This window comes from Haemorhous mexicanus, chromosome 1, assembly GCF_027477595.1.
Source record: "Haemorhous mexicanus isolate bHaeMex1 chromosome 1, bHaeMex1.pri, whole genome shotgun sequence".
Lineage (NCBI taxonomy): Eukaryota > Metazoa > Chordata > Aves > Passeriformes > Fringillidae > Haemorhous > Haemorhous mexicanus.
In genome coordinates, this window is record NC_082341.1 from 67,500,036 (window position 1) to 67,521,903 (window position 21,868).

The window sequence follows — 21,868 nt, forward strand, 5'->3', positions numbered from 1 at the left end:
TGTTATTCTGCTGTCTTTATTCTATCTTTAACTCTGAATGTTTCTCCAAGCCAAGCTGCCAGAGATATTATTTAAATTTGTCCTGCATATCCACAACAACTCAACACTTTTTGTTTCTGAATACAAAATTAAGCTGAAAACTACTGTTTTTATACATCTATAGTTAATAAACAGAGAAGACCCAAAGATAGTTGGAGAAAAGGGGACACGTTTAAAGGCTCTTTCTTTACAAGCACAGCAGCAAATTGAAACATGGATTATCCAAAGCAGAAAAGCCAGCAGCATCAAGCAGTGCCACACCAGAGATCTGAAACCAGCATTCAGCTCTTGTAAAACAGAACAGAAGCTACTGGGAGAGTCCTCTTCTGACTCTGAGTAGCAGGGAGTGCTGACAATGGGGTCCTGAAAGACAAATGGCTGTTGAAGTGGCCTTTATTTTTTTTTTTTTTTCAAGTTACTAATAACTTTTCTAAAATCTTCCACAAAATGTGGTCTGCTCCAGTGTCAGTACAGCTTATGTGCATAAAATAGGACAATGCATATGACAGGGGGAGTGTCTGTCTAGTAAACACAGCTCATCTCTCCAAATGGATTTAATAACAAAGCATTTTTAACAGAACTTTGAGTAGTCAAATCAATCCTTAATGGGAGACTGGTGCTGCGGGATGCTGAGAGCTCTCAACCTCCAGCTACATCCGTGGGGATGTCCAGAGCCTTGTTGGGTCAGGTCTCTGCGCCACCTGCATTTGGGGATCATTGAGGAGGATGCCAATGAAACCCTTAAGCATTTTGGGTGAGTCTGCACAAGCACATGGTGTTAGGTTAGTTCCTTAATGCTTTGCACCTGACGTTAAGACTAAATTATGCTGCAATTTAGAATTATTTCTCTTCCTGACTGTTTAAATCTGTTCTTTCTGGTTGCTGTAAATCCCTGCTTTGTTTTGCAGTGCTCCTTGACTTCATTTGCTCTATTATTAGTGATCAACTTGTGCTGTAAATCAGCTCAGACAGAAGGACTGCAGAGTTACTCTTACATTTACCCTCTGCCTGACCAGCAGGAGTCACATCCAAGTACCCAGGAAAGCTGGTTACCCACAGTTCAAAGTAGGGAATGACCTGTAGTGCACAATTTACTGGCACTTGTGCCACAATAAACTGTGTCCCAATGGAGAAAAAAGGAATCCCATCTTGAGAGACACTGGAGCAAATACCGATTAAACCCTGTTGTCTTGCCCACATTTGATATTTTAGAGTAGGGTAGTTAGAATTGTTGTTTAGCTGCTTCTTTTACTTGCATTACTCATTACCTTTCTCCTATACCCGGACAGAGCAATCTGGAAAGATTAATTTCTCTGGAACTGTTAAGTGACCATCTACATATATAAAAATATGCTTTTGCAGACTGCAATATAAAGCAGCATTTTATAATCACAGGAGAGTTAAACTATGGAATTACATTAACATTCAGTTGGGCACAAAGGAGGTTACACTCCACATTGCCTTTAACCTGTTTTTATGGAACAGAAAATGCAGTTGTATTGGCATTCAACAGAACAAAGATGGGTAGAAAAAAAGCTCTTGAAATTATTTTCCCCAATGTAAATTTTGGAGCTGGTTGAACAGCATGGAAAAACAAAAAAGGTAAAAAAGAATATGTAACAAAATTTAGAGTATTTATCTACTAATGTATAATCTGGTTAAAGTGTTCTTACCTTTTGTGAAAGCAGAAGTGATCTAGTGAAAGAAATTGTTACAGTAAACAGAACTAGAGCAGTTTGAAGTTACCTTGGCTGAAATCAGTACCATGGCCTGGGAGCAGTGTGTACATTTATAAAAGCACGTGCCACACACGCTGGACTCACAAATGAGCATCTGTCACTTCTGGTGCTGAGCCACAGGGCTGAGCTTGGCCACAGCAGCACTGTGGTCCCTCATGGCATCTGTTCATCAGCAGACATCATCCCCTTCCAGCAAACACTGTCCGTTCTCCCACTCCTTCCCATCCCTCAAACACTGCACAGAGGGCAGGAGCGCTGCTGCTCCGTGTTTGCATGGGGACTTGGAGCATTTGGCCACTTTCTAGGCCACCTGCACTGTCCTTGGGGACCTGAGGAAGCATCCCCAAGGAGCCATAGCCACCAGCCCAGGGGGTGACCATATGACCACTGGATTCTTTCTGCTTTCCCCTGAGAAGCCTGGATATTGGGACATTACCTGAAATACTGAAAGTCCATTTTTGTCCACAAAAACTGAAAACACTTAGTTATTAGTTACTCCTAGGCCAGCAAATAACTATCCCGTGTAGTGCGATGACTGTTTTGGCAGCTTGATAGGCAGAACATGTTTCCTTTCTGATTATAATCTACCTCCATTTCTCCTGCCAAGCTGGAGAATGGGGAAGGCATGTGAGCAGCTTGGATTTGGGTTGTCTTCTGATTGCAGATAGGTTATTTAAGGGATACACAGCCCTCCTTGGGCAGATCTGGTGGCAGGGGCAAGCAGCCCTTGAGTCAGAAATCACAGTCTTGCACTGCAGTTCTTGACTGCCTGTAGGGTGCTGCCCTGACCCAGGAAATCTGGGAAGCGGAGCGCAGAAGCCAATTTTTATTGCCATTTGTAGCAGCTTCTCTGGAAAGAAACTGCCTTAGAGGTGACAACAAGGTTGTCTTCTGAACTTAGAACAAAACTGACACATTTAGAGGATGAACACATGAGTCTCTTACACAGCACCCTCTGGCAATCCCCAAGCAATGATTTCACCTATTCTGCATCATGAGGGCACACTTCTTTTGCCCTCAAACTCAGGGTCAGACACGTGGAGAGGCTGGAGGATTGTGATCAATAACTGTCAGAGATGCGTATCCCCTTCAGGACCCTTTGGAAGATCTAAGAACACAAGGAGTGCAGAGGCCACTGGCTGCTTATCTGAAATCTCCCAGCACTGGGTCTGCCCCCAGAGTTACTGTCACACATCTTGTAGCTTGTGCTTGAACCTGGCAGAGAAGCCAAGAGCTTTAAATGGCAGCTGTTTTTTTCTCCGCTGAGCCCCTTCCTGTGGGGCATCCCACTGGTACAAGGGTCACCAGCTCAGGTGTACTTTGCTGGGAGCCTCCTGTGTGATGGCAGAGGACCCCAGGACTGAATGGCAAGATTAAGCCATGCTGATCTTTTTATTAGAGAGTAGCTTCACTTTCCTGCCCCTACAACTTCTTTCACTTCTCATCTCTGTAGAAAGCTGTGTTCTGTCAGGCTGCATTTTTCTGGAGTGGCCACAGCCACTAGATCATGTTCTCTGCAGGTGGAAATAAAATGTGCCACCGTGGCAGTGGTGTGTGCTGGGCAGAAACTGCTCAGATGGGCTGAGCAGGTAAGAGCTCACACACGTACACAGAAAGCCAATGTGCTTTAAAAAAGGCAAACACAATGCGAGGCCTCTGTGCCACGTTCACCAGATGGTCTCACACCTGCCAGTATCTTCTCCTGGTTTCACTGGGGTAACCATAAAGCTTTCTTGCCCTCCCCCACGCCATTGCATCTGTGGAAAAACAGCTGCCACCTTAAAAGACGTCCCCAGAACTCAGCCTCCTGCAAGGCTGTGGGCCTCATTGTAAGCTGGTGACAGCCCCATGTGACAAAGGGCAGTGTCAGAGCAGGGCAGGATGTCCCAACAGGCATGGCAGTGTGTGTTTGCACAGATGTTCCATGCAGGGCATGATCCTCCACTCCTTGCTGCTGGAGGAGTGCAACAGGTCGGAGTCGGCCTCTCCGGCTCCCCATGCTGACACATGTGTTAAGTCCATTATCCTGTTTGCAGCTCTTTTTCAGGATAACTGAGATGTGAATGTTTGAGCTGTGTCAACAGCACACACTGTTAGACCTCCAAGGAAATTAAGGCCCCGAAACGATTGCAAATGGAAAACCTTTTTTTTTTTTTTCCTTTTTAATTAGTAATCCAACCAACCATTTAATAGAGAGCAAAATAATCACAGAGGGGTGAAGGCAAGGTATGTAAACTAGATTTCTGCTTGACTGGACCTGCTCTCTCAGGGTGCAATTGCTAACACTTGTCTGCATTAATAAATCTGCGCCTACCTGAAACACATGGGAAAGGCTGGGGGAAAATGTCATTGTTGGCTTCTACAAAGACGTTTCTAATACTCCTATTTGCTTCCAATTGTTCCTCAAAGGCCAACTTCAATCCCACTAAAAAGCTAGGATTTTACATTATTTTGAGAAAATTAAGAATATGTTTTCAAATGGATATTTCCACCCCTATTACTGAGATTTGAGATCCTCATTAAAAGCCATTAAATATTGAGGAATAATTAGACTGTTTCTTGTTAGATGAGGTCTGTGCCAGTAGGGCTTCTTAGCTCCATTTATTTACAAAAAAAAAAGCAAGCTTTTACAAAACATCCAATCCTGAAAGATACTCTTACATCTGCATATCTGAGTTACATTCCACACTATATTTTAGCCCATACATTGAACTCCTGAGTCCTCCTTATTATAAGAAACAGGCCTTTCAAATTCATGCATCTGCATCTAAAAGTCTGCACTCTTCCTTTGCACTGAATTTTTGTTCTGTGCTTTTTTTTTTTCCCCCAAGCTAACCCAGTAGGAGGTATTCTTGCTGAATATTTTACCCGAATATCTAATCTGTGTCAGCTCCTCTGCAATGGCTTTTGTGGTTTTTTTTCCAATTTTGCTTGCCAAGAGAGCTCTTGTTAGAAGGGATGTTTCGGGCATTAACTGTGTGTGGAGGGAGAGAGCTGGCATGTCCCTGGTGCTTCACCTCCTCGGGGTGAGCCAGGTGTTGTCACCTGCTGCCTGATCCCAGCCTCCTCTGGCGTGCCGGGCTGTCCTGGAGGAATCCCGGGTTTCACTTCATTGTCCTCTGCCGCCTCTCACACAACAGCCACACACATCATTGCAGGGAGGTCTCCCAGCCATGGGCAGTGGCAGCTGTGGAAACACGGGGCAGCTTCCCTACATCCTGGGCTGGGTTCAGACCTTCCCTACATCCTGGGCTGGGTTCAGGCCTTCCCGTGCTCGAGCGTGACCTGCCACAAGCAGCAGATCGGGCACCGGCTGCTTTAACTTAAGCCATTCCTACAGCCTCCGGCGGAGGCTTTCTTGCCTTTGTCTTCCCTCTTTCCCAGCTCTTAGGAAGGGGGAAGACTCTACCCTGTCAGAGATGACACGTAGGAGGGTGAGATTCAGAGATAGTTGGCAGAGAATTACCACTTAGGCTAATCTGGTGAAAGGCATATTTTAAAGCAACGGAGAAAAAAAAAGAAGATAAAGTACATTGCTTTATACTGCGAGGTGCCTTTGGACAGAGATCTAAAAAGAGTCCCAATGTACAGGGTTGTTCCAGTTCACAAAATGAGAAAGCAAAGCTTCTCCCTTCCAGATTCATCATGAACTCCAGGAAGGAAAGATTATAAATGCTGGACAAGCGCTGGAAATAAAAACATAAATCTACCACAGAGAGTGCACTATTTAAACAGTGTTACTCACAGCCCTGCACCCCTGAATAGCCCCACCACTGCTATTTATAACACCACAAGCACCCTTGGAGCTATGGAAAGTCCAAACACTACTGGGACAAGCACTTTCCCACCCGTGAGAACAGAGAACCTGTTTGTGCCGCGGCAGTGACTCAGGAGCTGCTGGGGCTGCTCCATCCATCGCCTGTTTGCAGGGTGGTGGGGGGACACAGACCTTGTGTGCACCAAGCTGCAGCTTTGTGAAGCCCATCGTGTCACATACAGACTTGCAGAGCAGTTTTAGGCTAAGCACTGGAAAGGAATCAGTTTTCTTTTCAGGAGGTATTTAATTAACAACAACCAAAAAAAAAAAAAAAATTAGTGAATGTCCACATGTCCAGAAAACTGTTTCTGCTGTCTGAGGCTGAGTCATCTGCTGTTGTATTTGCAACAGGAGCTTTCAGAGCTTTGTCCCTCTCCCTAAGAAAAATTCAGGCTTCTTGCACCTTGAGGTTACCTGTCCTTGAATTTTCCCAAACAATGTCCTGTGGCTTTGCTAAGAATTTTTTCTGGCCATTTCAAATTCACTATTTCACTTGCTCTAGTCAAGGGGTTTATATGCGAACTCTCATGCAAGTCTTATCCTTTAGTAAGCCACAGTAACACCCTTGGCACTGGATGTATTCAATGTGGAAGCCCCCTTTAGTGTGAAGGGATGCATGATGACATAGGAAGTTTAGCCCTTCCAAAAAAGTCTTCTCATCCTTTTCCTCTGAACTCTAGAATATGCTATTCTTCTGAACGTGCCTAGAAGATACCTGATGCTTGAGGATGAGAGAGTTTGTCTGGCTCAGTACCTTGACTGCTCTCTTGGAAAGTTTCAGCTGCTGCAGGAAATGAAGAGAATGGTGGTGTACAACTATGACTTTTTTTTTTCCTTTTGGGACCCAAAGCCAGGATTTTGTTTGGTACATGGAGATTTTGTTTTAAACAGATATTGTATCTAAGGGGAAATGAAATTTCTGCTCTAATCTTAATGTAAAATTAAAATGTGGAATGTTTATTCCTTGAGAGCACCTTGACAGCATAGAACTTCCATCATCACATTCCAGAGTAAATATGTAGATATGCCTATCTGCCAGGGACAGTGACTTAGAAAACTAATCTTCAACTGCAGAAACCACAGCCTCTGGCTCTTGCCCCTTGGGGCCAAATCCAGTAAAGAGAAAAAGGCAAATGTCACATTTCCCTGCCAGTGAAGTTCCTGACCACCCAGAAGGCTATTCAGCCCAGGGAGAAGCAAGCAGTTTTTTATGCAGCTTCTATAACATCTCCTTCCAATCCTATTTAGACACTAACCAGGCCTGTAGAGGCAACAAACAGACTCTACAGGGGCTGTTATTCTGCATTTTAGAGTCATGGTAAGAGGTCTCACAACACTGCCCATGGTGACAGGCCCCACAGAAACCCACCATAAGAGGCAATACTTGTCCTGATGAGCACCAGAGCCTAGAGAGAGGAAAAAAAAGATCATCTCAGTGGGGAAATGTGCCTGTGATGACCCAGCCCAGCAGCCAAAGAGCAGGAGAGCAGACAGATCAGACAGGGAATCATAGAATCATTTAGCTTCACAAACACCTTTAGAGTCCAACCATAAGCCTGATGCTGACCAGACCATTGCTAAACCGTCTCCCATACCACTGATCCTCGTGTGCTTTTTACATTTTATCCTGGATCTAATTGTCTGTGACCATATACAAACAGCACTGAGATGGACAGGGTAGGAGCAAGTGAAGCTCTGATTCTCTGGTTTTCTTTGGCAGACCTCTTCTCCTACACATTATGTGGGCTTTCATCTGATTTTCTAATCTAGACCTGGTTTAAAGCTTATCATCCTCAACACAAAGGACAGCAGCTCTCACCCTGGCAGAAAGGGGCACTCCAGCAGACAGTCTTGCCTCAACTTTCCTCTCAGGCAGATTGGGGATTTTGACATGGGCTTTCCCCAGCGATTTCTGAACCACAAGGCTGTTAGCTACTCTGCTTAAAGATTCAGCATTTCCTGGTGGAGCTGCTCCACTCCGTGCCAAATAGTTTAGTGTGAACAAATCTGGTTTGGTCACTCTTGTTAGGCTTTAAGGGAAATAGGACTAGGGAAGGGTTTTCATAAAGACAGTCATGATCTACATCACATCATGTCATGAGCAGAAGTTGCAAATTTCCTCCACACAGAAAGAAGGAACTGAAGTGGAAAGTGCAAACCCTGGACAACCCCTGCTGTTCCAACCACAGAGTGAAACAGAAACAAACACAACTAAAGGAGGAAGCAATGTGACCAGCAAAGTGTCACATCAGCACTGCTCCTCTGGAAACCGCCTTGCCCAGGTCTGCCTGCCTGTGGGTGGGAGAAGACTGAATGAGGCAATGAGGAGAGAAAATGTCTCTTCACTCTGCTCGTCCTCAGCTCAGCAGGGTTTCTGAAAAATCCCTTGTGTGCTCTGGATGTGCACATCTATTGGCATCCATTACGTCTCTCAAGTAAAACTCTCTTAGGTGTTTGAGCTCTGAGCAAATTTCTCAGGGGTGCAGAGCAAATTAAACAATATAGGGATGGCCTTGGCATGGGGAAAATGCAGATGTTTGAGAGCCATCCCCTCGCACCACGCAGCTCAACATAATCTGGCTTCTTGAAGATCTGTGTCTTGTAGTTGATGTCAAACTCCCAGGGAAGCTTTTCCTGTGGTTGGGACATTCATAAAGCCTCTCTCTCTCATGTGGGTGTTCCAGCAGTTAACACCATCTGCAATCATGTTGCAGACATGCAGACATTGCCTGTGCTGGAGCACACTTTTTCCTTTCTTCGTCTTTTTTTTTTTTTAATGGAGACTCTAATTTTCACATGACTGATTGAATTTACTGACATCTCAGACATTTCCCCCTCTGAAAAATGTGCCTAAAAATGACCGAAGGATTCAAACACTGAGAGATCCAAGCCAGGCAGCTAAAGTGATTGCGTAAGACTTGCTTCCTTAGAAAAGCCATGCTAGAAAACAATGAAATTCAAAGTAGCTGCTTTTCTGTTCTCTTAATTCTCTAATTCTAACAAACTTGTCTGCCAGTAGGACTGGAAAATTTTCCATTCACAGAAGTTGCATATCTGTATCTGTAAGGTCCTAGAGATTTGCTGAAATTTGTGGGTGCCCAATCCTCTACAGAGGTGTGGAAATCAACCCTGTGTTTAGCAAAATATTCCCTTGTTTGCCTGTGTCTTTTGATGAGAATAAATAATGAAAATTCTGTTGAATATATTCACAGCCCACTTGAAAATCAGATACAAATCTGTGCAAAACTGAGCAGACTTCTCTTCAAAATACCTTCTTCTCAGGAAAAGAAAATTTAAAAGGAAAAAGTTGATTGATGGTGTTCATCAACCTGTATAGCTGAGGGGGGAGCAAAACCACCTCACTTACAGGCTGGAACTGTAAAAAGGAGGAAGATGACAAGGCAGGGGAATGGACCATGTTCCACACCCACTGTATAAAATCCAGGGAAGGTGGACCTGCTTCCTCTGAAGAAGCTCAGACAAATGCCACAGAAACACCTGGGAGAGCGGCACTGTGTTGATTTCTCAGTGGATCAGCACTCCAGGGTTGGACAGCCTGGATGGGATTTCCCACACCCCCTACAGCCTTACCATCCTCAGGGCCACCCCTCTGAGTCAGGTGAAATGCACAGGTGCTGCTGGCAGGAAGGACATAGCTGCAACCCCAGAACAGCCCAAGCTGGCAGATAATGCCAGCCTCTCTTCCTGGGGCTGGGAACATACACATTTGGGAGGAGGAGGAGGAAGAAGACAAGGAGGAAGTTGGTGTCTGTGACATATCTCACATGTATGGCAGAACCACAGCAGCTGAGAAGGCTCCTGAGCTAGGAAACAGGATTACAGATAACTGAGAGTGTTTTCTCCTGTGTCCTGGGGGTCCATAAACCTACATGTGGGTGAATTATCTGCCTGGGAGCATGTCTTGCCCCTTGACCAAACCTGGGCCAACAGCCCGTCCTTTCCAACAGTACCCAGCTTTGTGTTGAGGAGCAGCTTGTGGCTTGAACAGTGACTTTGTCATCCTATATATAAATAACAGACACAGCACAAGCTGCAGCATGTCTAACTGGAAGACAATCATAGCTTCTCTGGATTTATTGTTGACTGTGAACACACTAACATGAAAATACTATTTTAAAAGTCTGAACACAGTACATGTTTTCTCGTCTGTGTTCTTAAATTGATAAAATACATCTGCTCTGAAGAGCCATTACAGCTTATCACAGAAACTTGGATGTAATTTATTGCCAGCAAAAAGCTTTCTTCAAGCCTCTTTCTTTTTCAGATGCTCTACCATAAAACATGATAATTCACATTAAGAATGCATTTAAACACTGCTGAAAAGACAACTTGTCCTGAATAAAAAGGTAGCATTCAGGGTGATGGTTAGGATAAAACATAGCCAAGATTGGAAATACAAGCTTTAGTGATTTGGAATGCATCAAATCTTGCCTAATAACCCTTATATAGCCAAAGTAGCCTACAGCCTGCTGAAAATCATCTCTCCTTAAATCAGTTTCCTTTTGAGTCCTCAAAATCGCCTGCCAGACGTTTGAGAAATCCAGATCCATAGCTTTCACCCATGACACTCTCTTTATCTTTTTTTGTGGCTTTGGGGGTGCAGTCATCAGGCAAAACTTGTTGCTCCTCAGAGGTTTTAAAATCAAATTAAATCAAATCAAACAGAGGGGTGTACAGTACCAAACATAATTGCTGACTGTGGCCATGGGCTGAGGACAGGCACGGTGATGGACAATCTGAGCCCTCCTCCTCTGCAGGGTCGAGCAGCAGATACCACAGTACCTTCAGAGACAGTCGGGGGAAGAGCTTACAGAAGGAGCCTGAAGGGCCAGTAAGGTCTTCATGAAGCAGTCCTGCTTGTGAGAAGTCCCTGTGCAGGAGAGGATGCTGCCACACCCCCCGGATGTTCCACAATTATCACCCAAATTCCTCCTCATTCTCCCTAGATTTTCATAACTTTGTGATGCATTCCACACCAGCCCTTGGCTCTTGTGAGAGCCCTTGGCTCTCTCCTTCGCCCTCCGGGTAACGGGAAAGGTGATGTAAACACACCCCTGGCATTCCCAAGGAGCACGTTTCCTTAAACTGTGTCCTAGAAGCTGTGCTCCTTTTGCTCCTTCACCAAGGATGCTCTCCAGATCCTGCGTGTTTCCATAGTGGCTCTGCTGGATTTGGACAGGGAGAGCTGCAGTTGCCTGCTAGAGTTGGTGCCTGTTCACCTGCTCAGGTGCTTTCCTCGGGTCCTGTCTCAGTGCTCACGACATGAATGTAAAGGCACTGTGGGTGGCACTATGGGGTAGGAACTCCCTTCTCCCAAAGAGAAAGGGTAATGGCCAGACTTCATCTTCTGGCACCAGGACAGATCCAGCCTTCTGGATGATCTCAGGGATTTCCAGGCAGCTGGCAGCTTTTTTGCAGCCTTGTCTTAGACACTGTTCCCTGCTTGCATATGGAAATGAACTGCTTTTCCCAGGAAACAAATGGTGTTGAAGTGTTCCTTCATCAAACCCAAACCCTAACCCTAACTCTAACCCTAACCCTTTGTTGTTCCTGTCCAAAGCTCCCCTACTGAAGGCCCCGTGGGTGGTGGGGCAGGACAACCCATTGTGAACAAGACCACTGGGACTCACCTGGTGGCTGAGGAGACGCCGGGCAGAGTCACATCCCTGCTCCAGGATCGACTCTCCAAGCGTTCAGCAACCTCCCTCCCTAGCACTCATCAGCTCAGCAAAGAAACCACCCTGCTCTGGCCACTCCAGGATCTCGTAGAGCAGCAATATTGGGCTTGGTCACACTTCTAAGTTTGTTTCCATTTCTGTTTTAGTTCCATTAAGTGCCCCCTAAAAGCTGCTGTTTTGAGCATTGCTTTCTTAACTCACTGGAAACACGGAGTCACTGCATTGCCCCTGCTCAGTGCCTATGGCAGATGCACTTCTGTGCAAGACTCTTCTGCTGATATTGGTGCTTTCCTGAGCAGCACCAGCAGAGCACAGCTGCACACAAGCATGGAGGTGGAGAAGGCAAATGAATGTTTCCCGTTTAAAAGTGCAATGTCATAGAGTAGTAGAAAGAAGGGAAAAAACCCCAAACCACCACATTGGTAACTCTGCTCCCTCAAAAGGATCAAATTCACTGGCAGATTTAGTAGTTTGAAAGCTAACAATGCTCTTGCATTATTGCTTGAACAACTTGGCCAGATCTTCCTCCCTCTGAGCAGAACTCAGACTTTCCTGGAGACATCTCTGCAGCCACGGGTAAATCCTATTTTTTTGGCAGTACTTAAGCATTACTGGGGATCTCTTTTCATGCACTCAGCCATCCATGTAAAAACACCATCAAGGTCTCCAGTGCCAAGCACGTAGCAAAAGCTGTGGACATCTACATTAGATGCTTTGGAAATGCCACCACGGAGTACGCTCCTACAGATACTGTCTCCAGCTATTTGCTTGCCATGAGAAAAGGGCCTGCTCAGTCCAACACCCACAAATCAAGAGTGTTGTGCAGTAATACAGCATTGTTCACTTTCTTTTCTCAAAGAAAAAAAAAAAAAGAAATCTGATTTCATCGCTTCTTTGTGTGTTACAGTTGCTTAAATGAAAGACTTTGCTTTGAATTTTCTTACAGTCATTTTCTGTCTTATTTTTGTTATGCTTCCAAATAACATTCACTTGGGCATTCACTTGGGAAACACAAGAAAAGGAAAATGTTGGAAAGCTATTGATCTGCCAGGTGGAAAACTCTACATTTCATTTCCAGGACTCTTTTTTTTATTTTTTCAGCTTGAGAAACAACATATTATCTGTTCAGTAAAATTCTGGAATCATAAAATTGTTTCATAACAAGAACAATCACAAAGACAATTTATTCTTTGAATTTATTTTGAAGCCTGCACATCTATTGTATACCATGCTTATATGTATAAGTCAGTTGTGAACACAGTTTTGGGTCATGTTCACAAAGCTGATTACAACCAGAAAAGAAAAAACTGCTAGCAATGCTAAAATTCGTCCCTATGGAAAAAGCATCTCTAAAATGACTGGTCATGTGCCATGGAAGATGCCAAATTACAGCACCTCCCTTTCCATTAGTCACTCCACAACATTGTTCCCAGTTGCCACATCTTGCTCTTCCCCAGCAAGAAAGCAAAAAGGGCCACCAGACTCCCTGCTATCCTTAAGTGATAGATTGAAAACATTTCCTTTGTTTTTTGTCTTTTAGGAAGGGGAGAAATGGACCATGCATTTAGAGAAGAGTTTGAGATGCTGTAGTTCTAAATTTCCACAAAATGCTCACTGGCAGAACTGTGAGAACCAAGAAGGCTCTGCTTAATGGGGTTTCAACACCCCATGCTACATATATTTTCTCCAACTAGTTCTCAGCTTATCATGTCACTTCTCTCCAAAATGAAGTGCCTGTCCTGCACTGTCTGTGGCAAAGCCTATGCTCTAATGTCCCCTGGTCCTTCAAACACAGAAGCAGCAGGTACTCATTAATTGCCTACCTCAGCCATTGCTATTGTCAGACCTAAGGGGCGGTGGGGGTGACATCACAGGTTTCTCTAACTTAATGAACACTGCCTGCACTGCAAGGGTCAGAGAAACCCTAGACAAACATCACCTGATGTTGAAAAAGAGCCTTAAAAAAAAAAAAAACAAAGGTCAGAATCCTGTTCTTCCTGTGTTTGCTCCAGAGTGGGTGAAGTTGTAGAGAAAGAACAGCTTTTAAAGGCACAAAGTGGATTCTGGCATGTTTCCCCTTTTGTATTCCAAGCTTCAAGTTGGAAAAGGCTGCATTAAGGGTGGGGTTTTTTGTTAGTTTAGTTGAGCTGCTAGACATATATTTAATCTCTTTCCCTGATATTCCTGTTATGAGAAGCGGCAGCCAGATTTAGGGAGACATTTATCAATAGAGAAAGCATACATGCAATTACTACAGCATGGTCTAAAACAAAGGGAGTTCACTTTTCATTACCCTGAGGCATTGAAAAGGCTCTGCCATTCTTAGTATTCCCTCTCTCTTTCCAATATTAAGTTATTGGGAACTGGCACCCATCCTTTCCCCATGAAGACATGGAAGTTTGCAAGCTTTAGGTGAAAGCTCTGGAGGTGGATCACATCAGCCTGGCTGGGGTGAGAAGAGACCTGTGGGGATCACCTGGTCAAACTCCCCTGTTCAAGTGTGGTCACCCGGAGGGGGTTGCTCAGAACTATGTCCAGAAGACTTTTGAGGATCTCTGAAGATGGATATCTGTGCACTTAGAAGCATTTGTTTACCTCACGTAAATGCACAAAAGTGCCTTATTTTACCCAAACTGTCCTTCCACAAGAAACAAATTCCATAGATCATGGATAGGTTCCCATGTAAGGGAAAACAGAGCAAGCCTGAAGATACTGCGTGGTCAGGGCGGGCATTAATTTCTCCCACGACACAAATCAATCCTTTCACTTGTTGTGAGAGAAACAAACTCACTTTCTCTTTTCTCTGCATTTTACCTTTTTTGCCTCTCCAAACACCCATGCTTTGCCTGTGGCACTGGGCCACTGACGGGAATTACCGAGACGGAGGGAGCCCTCTACCAAGATGCCCAATAACCACACAGACAACTTTCTAATCATCTTGTCCCATCATGAGGGGCAGTAGGGGTGACAGACCTGGAATTTTTACATGGGCCAGATGGGTGGTTTTGTAGACAAAGGAGTGACTAAGCAAGTTTCAGTTCAGCCACCTTCCTGCTCTTCCCCTGGGGAAATACAAGCCCATGTAAGAATGAAGAAGTGGTTAAATATGGGGTTACCTGACCAGATCTCTCACCAATCTTCCACACTTGGGGATTCCTTCAGTACATACATTTCTGAATTTTGATAACATATACTAGTGCAGCTCTGCATATTCTTGTTAGCCTTGGGACTGTTTGTTTGGGAGTCGCAGAGGGGGTTTTGCTGTTTTTGGGGGGCTTTTGTTTGTTTGTGTTTTTCTTTGCCTGATTTTTGCTTTGTTTTGGTTGTTGTTGTTTTGAGGTTTTGAGGGGGTTTTATTTTGGTGGGGGGTTTTTGTTGTTTTTTTGAATTTCAGCTTGCTAACTTGTGGACTGTACTGACTTGTGGTGGTGACAAGCTTTTCAAACAATTGTCCCTTATTTAAGGAACTTTTTTCACCATATGCTCAACAAAATACTCTTTGGAAGCTGGCACAGATTCCCCAGAACTTTCCAGTTTTCCTGTTAGGTGTTATAATATCCCTGCTCCAGCATGAGTGGAAATAATTAGGAGACATCTCTCTGTGCTTCAGCAGACTGAGAACGAAGCTTCCAATTTGCTCTCTGAGACTTTTTGTAAAATCATACACAATTAGTTGCTCTGAGGTGTGAGTCTTACTCAAGAAGGTGTCTGGGGCAGCTGGGGCTGAGGCCTCCTTCCCTTATCACTAGCAGGGAGATCTATAGTACTGCTTCACTGTAGTGACTGCTCTTTTAAAACAACCTTGTCTTGTATTACAGGTTTGCTTATCCCAACTGCTATCCAAACTTATTTCTTCATTAAAAGGATGGTGTGACTTTAACAGCCCAAATATTTCGGCTAATAATTAATGTTCTTGCCTAGACTGAGACTTGAAAATACCCTATTAGTGAAAAAAAATCAGCATGATACATTTGGCTTGTGTCAGCTTATATTTTTCATTTGCCTCATATCTCAACTTTGGTAATCAAGTTAATTTTATTTTTATTTACACTTAAGTGTCACTGGCTGATTCAATTGCAAAGGCTGAAATAGGGAGGGGACAGAATCCTGTATGAAAACCAGCTGTTGACATTGGAATTAAAAAAAAAAAAAAGTGAGGGAGGGAGGGAGAGAGAGAGAGAGAGAGAGAGAGAGAGAAACATCTTCTGCATTTCTTTCCTTATCATTGCCTAATTTGTGGCAAATCACAGACACATTCCCACATTCCTAGGGATGCAGATGATGACAGCATCAGAAGACTCATTGTTCCGGAGGTCACAGGAAGTCAATGGCAATCAGAGGACCCAAGTTTCCCCTAGAGAGATACTTCTAGTGTTTTTTGTATTTGTCCATAACAAGGTGAAATTTAAGCTGACAAAACTGCTTCAAAATCAGTGCCTTGGAAAAGATACTGCATATGTTTTCACTTCTACCCCATACATTTGATTGTTATGTCAGGGCTTTTTTCATACTTTTTCCACAAACACAAAAAGTGCCAAAACATGAAATTCTCTATCAACTGTGCAGTCTATCCTGTAAGCAGGCTACAAATCAATGTGTTACTCTTGTCCTTAACCCTATAAAAGTGCATTAGAAAATCTGAATCATGCTGTTTCAAAAAGCTCATGTCCTAGAGATGGGGTTCAGATGTGACACATTGATATCACACATAAAATATCTCTCCTGCATGATGCTACCCAGCTGAGGGGGTATGAGACCACAGCCCCACTCAGATGCCCAGTAAAGCCAGGAGGGAATCACAGCAAGGCACAGGCACAGAATTTGCCTGCCTCTACTGGCAACAAATACTATCTACACACAAACCTCAGGGGTGCTAAAATGCTTCACTCCCTCCCAGGCAAGGCCAGGACATCCCAGGGATGCTGTCAGCCAGACACTGATAAATCATCCCATTTAAACAAGGCAGTGAGAGCACCTCAGCCACGCTTTAAAGAACATGACTTTTAACCCAGCTCACACAGGCCTGGGACAGCACTGTACTGTTTGCATCTTTTTCCTGAAGTCAACAAAGAAGCTGTGGATACCCCATTCCCAGTTGCATCCAACACTTACCCCCAAGTATTCAAGTCGAGGTTGTATGGGGTTTGGCATAGTCTGTCTCGTGGAAGGTGTCCCTGACTGTGACAGGGGAGTGAAACTAGGTTATCTTTAAGGTCCCTGTCCAACATAAACTACCATACAATCACTACTGTGATTCTATGTCTTACACAGTGTTTTCATATTCTCTCTCACTCCATCATTCGCTGCTTGATTTGGTTTCACACGCTGATGAACTCCTGCATTTTACTGTCTCTCACCTACCAACTCACTTTAGTTTCTTTAATCAGGCCATTGCTTCTCTCTGATTCAGCAAGCCAGCTAGTTCCACTTGGGTAACCATCAGCTTTGTATACCAAAGGCTGCTTGTTTTATTCCTGCAATTTCAATTTTCACTAGCTCTGCCTACCTCCCCAGGCTGCAGTAGGCAGCAACATGAGGAGATTCAGGACACAAGCAGACCAAACACCAAACAGTCTGTGGCTACACAGCTCTGAGGAAGCAGCTCTGCAGTACAGCTGCAGACAGCAGCTCCCAATATCCTTCACTTTGAAGGGAGACAGCTTTCCCATAAATGCTACCCAGCAAAAACTCAGTCACCCATCAATTGCTATTGATGAAAAATTAAGACCTGAATATCTTGGAATCAAACTCTGAAAGAATAAACTATTCATAAGAAATTACCTCTCTCTTCCTCTGTGTGCATTTTGTTCACCAGCATTTCCTAACTTTTAGACATGTGTCGTCTGACATAATTCATCAAATAACTTAATCTACATGACAAAAATTATGCACATAATTTGGGAGCAGACTCCACAAACACTTAATATTCAAAATTCAAGCTGTGGTGATTAGTCTTGATTGAACACCCAAATCAGCCAGTGTCTTACTGTATTTGAATGATTAACTCCATAGTTTTTGGAAAAAAATTCCACACTTATGATTATGATGAATTCAGAATCTGCTTTTTTGGGACTACTCTGATATTTGCTTGTGATTTTGCCACCCCTCCCTTTTCTTTTGGTTTGAATTCTATAACTCTCTCACCATTTAATCCACTTGAAGACAGTAAACAGAAAAGGAGAATGTGTTCCAGAAATGTATTCCAGGATGCATTCTGGTAGAAATTTGGAATTGGCTTTTTGTAAAAGCTTTCTGCAACACTTGCTCTGACCTCTGATTTTTCAGGCAGATAATGAATTCATGCTGATGAACAGTGTGCAATTTGATGATACCAAGTCAAAAGTGCTTTAGAATTATTTTTCTTCTTCCTGCTCCATCTTTCTTTTCTAGTATCTGATCAGTACATATGAAAGACCACAATCTGGATGTCTTCCATTTAACTATTTTCAGAGGAACATCTTGAAAGTTTCCTTTCTCCTTCTTAAGATGAAAAGTTCTTTTGAACTCCATTGGCACTTCGGTGCCAGAAATGAGATCAAAATGAAGGGTTTCTTATTTCTTCCCCTCAGTGAACACCTGGAAGAACACCAGAGGCTACCTGATATTCTGAATATCTGCCATTTTCTCCTGGTAGCAGATGGTCTCTTCATCCTTAGACACTTCTGTCCTGTACTACACTTAAAAGCCCAGAGTCAAGGAAGAATGCTCTAGAACAAAAAAAAAAAAAAAAAAACAAAAAAACAAAAAAATCAATTACTAGAATATAAACATCAGTATAAATACCTCATTTGTAATCAGTTTTATTACACTGTTACAGCAAAATGCACATTTCACCCCTATGTGGGAGATGACTGAAGCAGTAAGTATACAGCAAAGCAAAACCACCATTGGAAGAGCACAACTTCCCTTGGAAAACAGCCTTAGAGCAAAATCAGAGAAGTACAAAGTCCTGCCAAGACGTCAAGTTTTGCTGACATTTTGTTTTGGAAATAACATCAAAAAGTAAATGTCGTCAATACCAAAAAGGAATCTGATAGCAGTATTTACAGTTTCAGTGTGCTAAAATAAAGTTGCTAAACTTAATTCCAAAGCCACCTTTGCTTCAAAGTTCAGTCAGTCATGGTACCCGACTTAATACCCAAACCCTCAAGAAAAACAGCGGGATGGAAATGCTCCAGTTACACTGAAGCATGCTGATGAGATTTGAGTTTTATTAGTGTAAATATTTTGGGCAGGAATAGTGCAATTTGGGAATGTTAGTTTGAATTAACATAAAGTCACAGCTGGAAAAAAAATTCAGAAGGGATAGTTAAATAAAACCTCAATCCTGCACTCAGCTCCTGGTGTGGAAGCAAGGGGAAAGTTGTCCAGGTGCTGCAGATGTTCAACCTCTGCCCAGCAGGGAAGATCCTTAGATCTTTTGGGGTTTCCAGTCTCTATACAAGGGAGAAGGAGATGCTCAACATCCTACTGCCAGTGACAGAGCAACAACAGGGCAGGGACTTCTGCAATAGAAACCTCAAGAGGGCAGAAAGGGTAGCAAGAAATTTGGTGGGTGTACGGAAAAGGGAAGAGCAAACAGGGCCAGCTGCTCCTGGATATGGGGCAAAGGTGTTTTCTTGAGGTTTCAGCAGGAGGGAATTCCCCAGCAGCTATTTATTGCCATTATTGACTCAAAGACAAGACTGGGGGAAATACAGCACAGGGGTAGATGGTACTGAGAAATACACATATCCCTCCATCTCCCATTTCTTCTTTAGATGAGGGAACCAGCTGAAGCTTGCTTCTGCTCCTCTAAGCAGCTGCATCACATGCATATACAGACGTTATGTGCATATTTCTTTTTAGGCATCTTTTCACATGCCCAGGAGGACAACAGGTCACAGGGAATGATTACATTTACAGAGGTAGAAAACCTAGATTAGTTTCCTGGGAAGAGCAAGGTGAGGTCCGATAAGGTGCAAATTGGCAGAGCTATGCCTGTTTATGCTACGGGGTATTTTTGGCAGAAGGGGAACCCCAGTTTCAAAGTGAGCTTTATCCTACAAATAGGAGCTATCTCGTGACAAGGAGCCCATCTCCCATGTGCCTGTAGGGAAGTGAGAGTCACAGCACTCCCAAAAAAAGTGATGCCTCCAAAGCCCAGAGAGGAACGAGGAGTCCTACTCCACCTTGAGGTTTCCTACTAAACACTGCAAGACTGGGCACGGATGAGACCCTGTGCTGCCACCATCCCGCTGAATTAAAGGATGATACCCTGCAGTCTTGCTGCAACATCCTTTTGGGATACTAAATCCCACACTAGCAACTTTTCACCTCCTTTGGGGAGATGGGGCTACGCTGTGGCCAAGGATGAGGGTGCTCTTTCCCACGCCAAAGCCAGACCCTTTCTCCCAGAACAGAGCAATTTCATACACCGAGAGACCAGATGGCAAAGCTCAAATGTCATATTAGCTTGTTTCTGAAAAAAAGCCACAGCCCAGGACAAGACTGGCAAAGCAGAGGGAGCGCAGCACATGAGCACACACGCCCACTCACCAAAACACAGCTGGCTGGGGTTATTTTTAGACCCGATTTGACAGGGTCCCTTTAAATTTCACTGGCTTTTGTCAGTTTGTATCACAGAGCGAACGTTGTTTAAACAGAACACATTATTTTTGGCCCATGAATCACAGGACCTGCTCAGCAGCCTTTTCATGCAAACCACTGAGAGGCCTCTGTTTTTCTCTGCACCGGATTATTGCAAAAAACCCTTAATCACCAGGTACGGCGATTGGCTTCAAAGATTTGCAAATTAGGAGTAAGCTACCAAATAGCTTCCTAGGGGCTGTAAATCACACAAATCCCATTGCCATTAATGAGGGCTTATGCCACTAAATGATATCTTTCTGTACATACACACATATATATACACATACACACACACTCGGAGTGTAGAGCACGCCTGGCTGGTTTGCTCCTGTAGGAGGCACATGGGATTTCCCCGATGTAACAGCCTTGGTAAACCTAACTGGCAGGCAAGCGGGGAGATCTCCCGGGGACCCCTCACTCATCCCTCTGGGAGCCAGCACCCTGGGAGCAGCGCTGGTAATTGCTCAGCTGCGGTTCTAAGGGAGATGCTGGCAGAGGAGCTGTGGGAGTGTTACGAGGGAGGGTGAAGCACCAGGGGACTTTTAAGTGTGGCAGGGAAAAAAAAAAAAAGAAGGCAAAGGGAAAAAAGCAAAGGCAGTTTGTTTTAAAGGTCCCAAAGACCTTTGTAAATACGTGTGCCTCGTGCCAGCGGTGACAGGGATCTTCCCGGCTCCTCCGTGGCGGGAGGAGGAACATCCCCATCCCTGAGCTCAGCGCCTACGTAGGCTCGTGGTTCCCCAGCCCCGCTGGGCTGCGGGCAGCCCTCCTCCAGCCCTGGAGCACCACCAGCACCCTGAGTCACAAGCTGCCGGGGCCGGACGCCTCGGCCAGCCGACCGCAGCCTGCGCAATGCTCGGGGAAAGCAAAACAAAAACAAGGCACACGCTCCCCCGCCCCGCTGCCACCCCAGGATGGGTTTGAAATGATTCGCAGCTGCTGCACAGAACTGTCAGCTCTCGGCTGCATCAGTCCCTTCTCAGCGCCCAGGGGACGGGACGGCAGGGCAAGGGGAAAGCTAAGCCCGAGGAGGGCACAGTTCTGGGAAACCCAGTCCTCCCGCTGGCCCATCCCAGTGGTTACTGCCTTTCCTCAGCTTGTGCACATTCAGACCCACTCATTTAGAATGGCAGTATTATCCAAATCATGACATGCATGTGAAAACGAAAGGAATGCAAGTGTTCAGTTTGTTTTTTGTTTTGTTTTGTTTTGTTTTTTTAACTCAGATCTGCAGATTCTCTTCTGCTCTGAATTAAAAAAAAAAAGGGGAAGGAAAAGAAAAAATAAAAAACCGAAAAACCACCCCACCCCCCCCCCCCCCAGGGAAAAAAGAAAAAACAAAACCACATAGCTTCCATGTCCCAAGCTGAAATGAAATAATGCAGCGTTTGCTCTTTTGCGCTGGGGATTTCCAGGACCTTCCTTCCTTCCTCCAGGAGGACCGGCCCCCGAGCGCGGCCGGGCTGCCCGGCACAGCCGGAGCCTGTGTCAGCGCCCCGGGCAAAGGGCAGGGCACCAGTGGGCGGCCTCCAAAATAAACTCAGCTGCGGCCACAGTTCCTCCTCACGGCCCTTTCTGTGACGAGGCAGGAGCCTTGCCCAACCCTGTCTAGCCCCATTTTTCTTAACCGAAGCAAACGCTGCTGCAGTTTGTCCAAAAGGGGTAAGGAGAAGGCGGTGGGGAGGGCTGGAGCGGAGCCCAAAAAAGCAACGAGGCTGTGAGGGACAAAAGGCAGGATTAAAACAACAACCATGATTTCCAGGATAAAAATGGTAACTCCTGAGAAAAGATGGCTTAGAAAGTCTCCAGGCAGATGGAAAGTCTCAAAACTTTCTATTTCTTTATTTAAAAAAAAAAAAAAAAAAAAAAAAAGGAAATAGGGAAATAGAAGGAGAAGCCCCACCTAATGATCTCTGTTTTATACACTGCTTTCCCAGTGTGGCAGC

The 21,868-nt window shown here is 44.5% G+C and overlaps 1 long non-coding RNA gene across 4 annotated transcripts in view; it reads right to left on the reverse strand.

Annotated features, from left to right (window-relative positions):
- LOC132330303 (uncharacterized) overlaps positions 1-21,868 on the reverse strand; it is a 65,681-nt gene that overhangs the window by 39,677 nt on the left and 4,136 nt on the right. For 2 of the 4 annotated variants that reach the window (XR_009487280.1, XR_009487282.1), the window contains exon 2: positions 17,893-18,001. This is a non-coding gene — a long non-coding RNA (uncharacterized LOC132330303). Of the gene's footprint in view, positions 1-16,406; positions 18,002-21,868 lie in introns of all 4 variants that reach the window. The other 2 variants (XR_009487279.1, XR_009487281.1) reach the window with 1 other exon arrangement.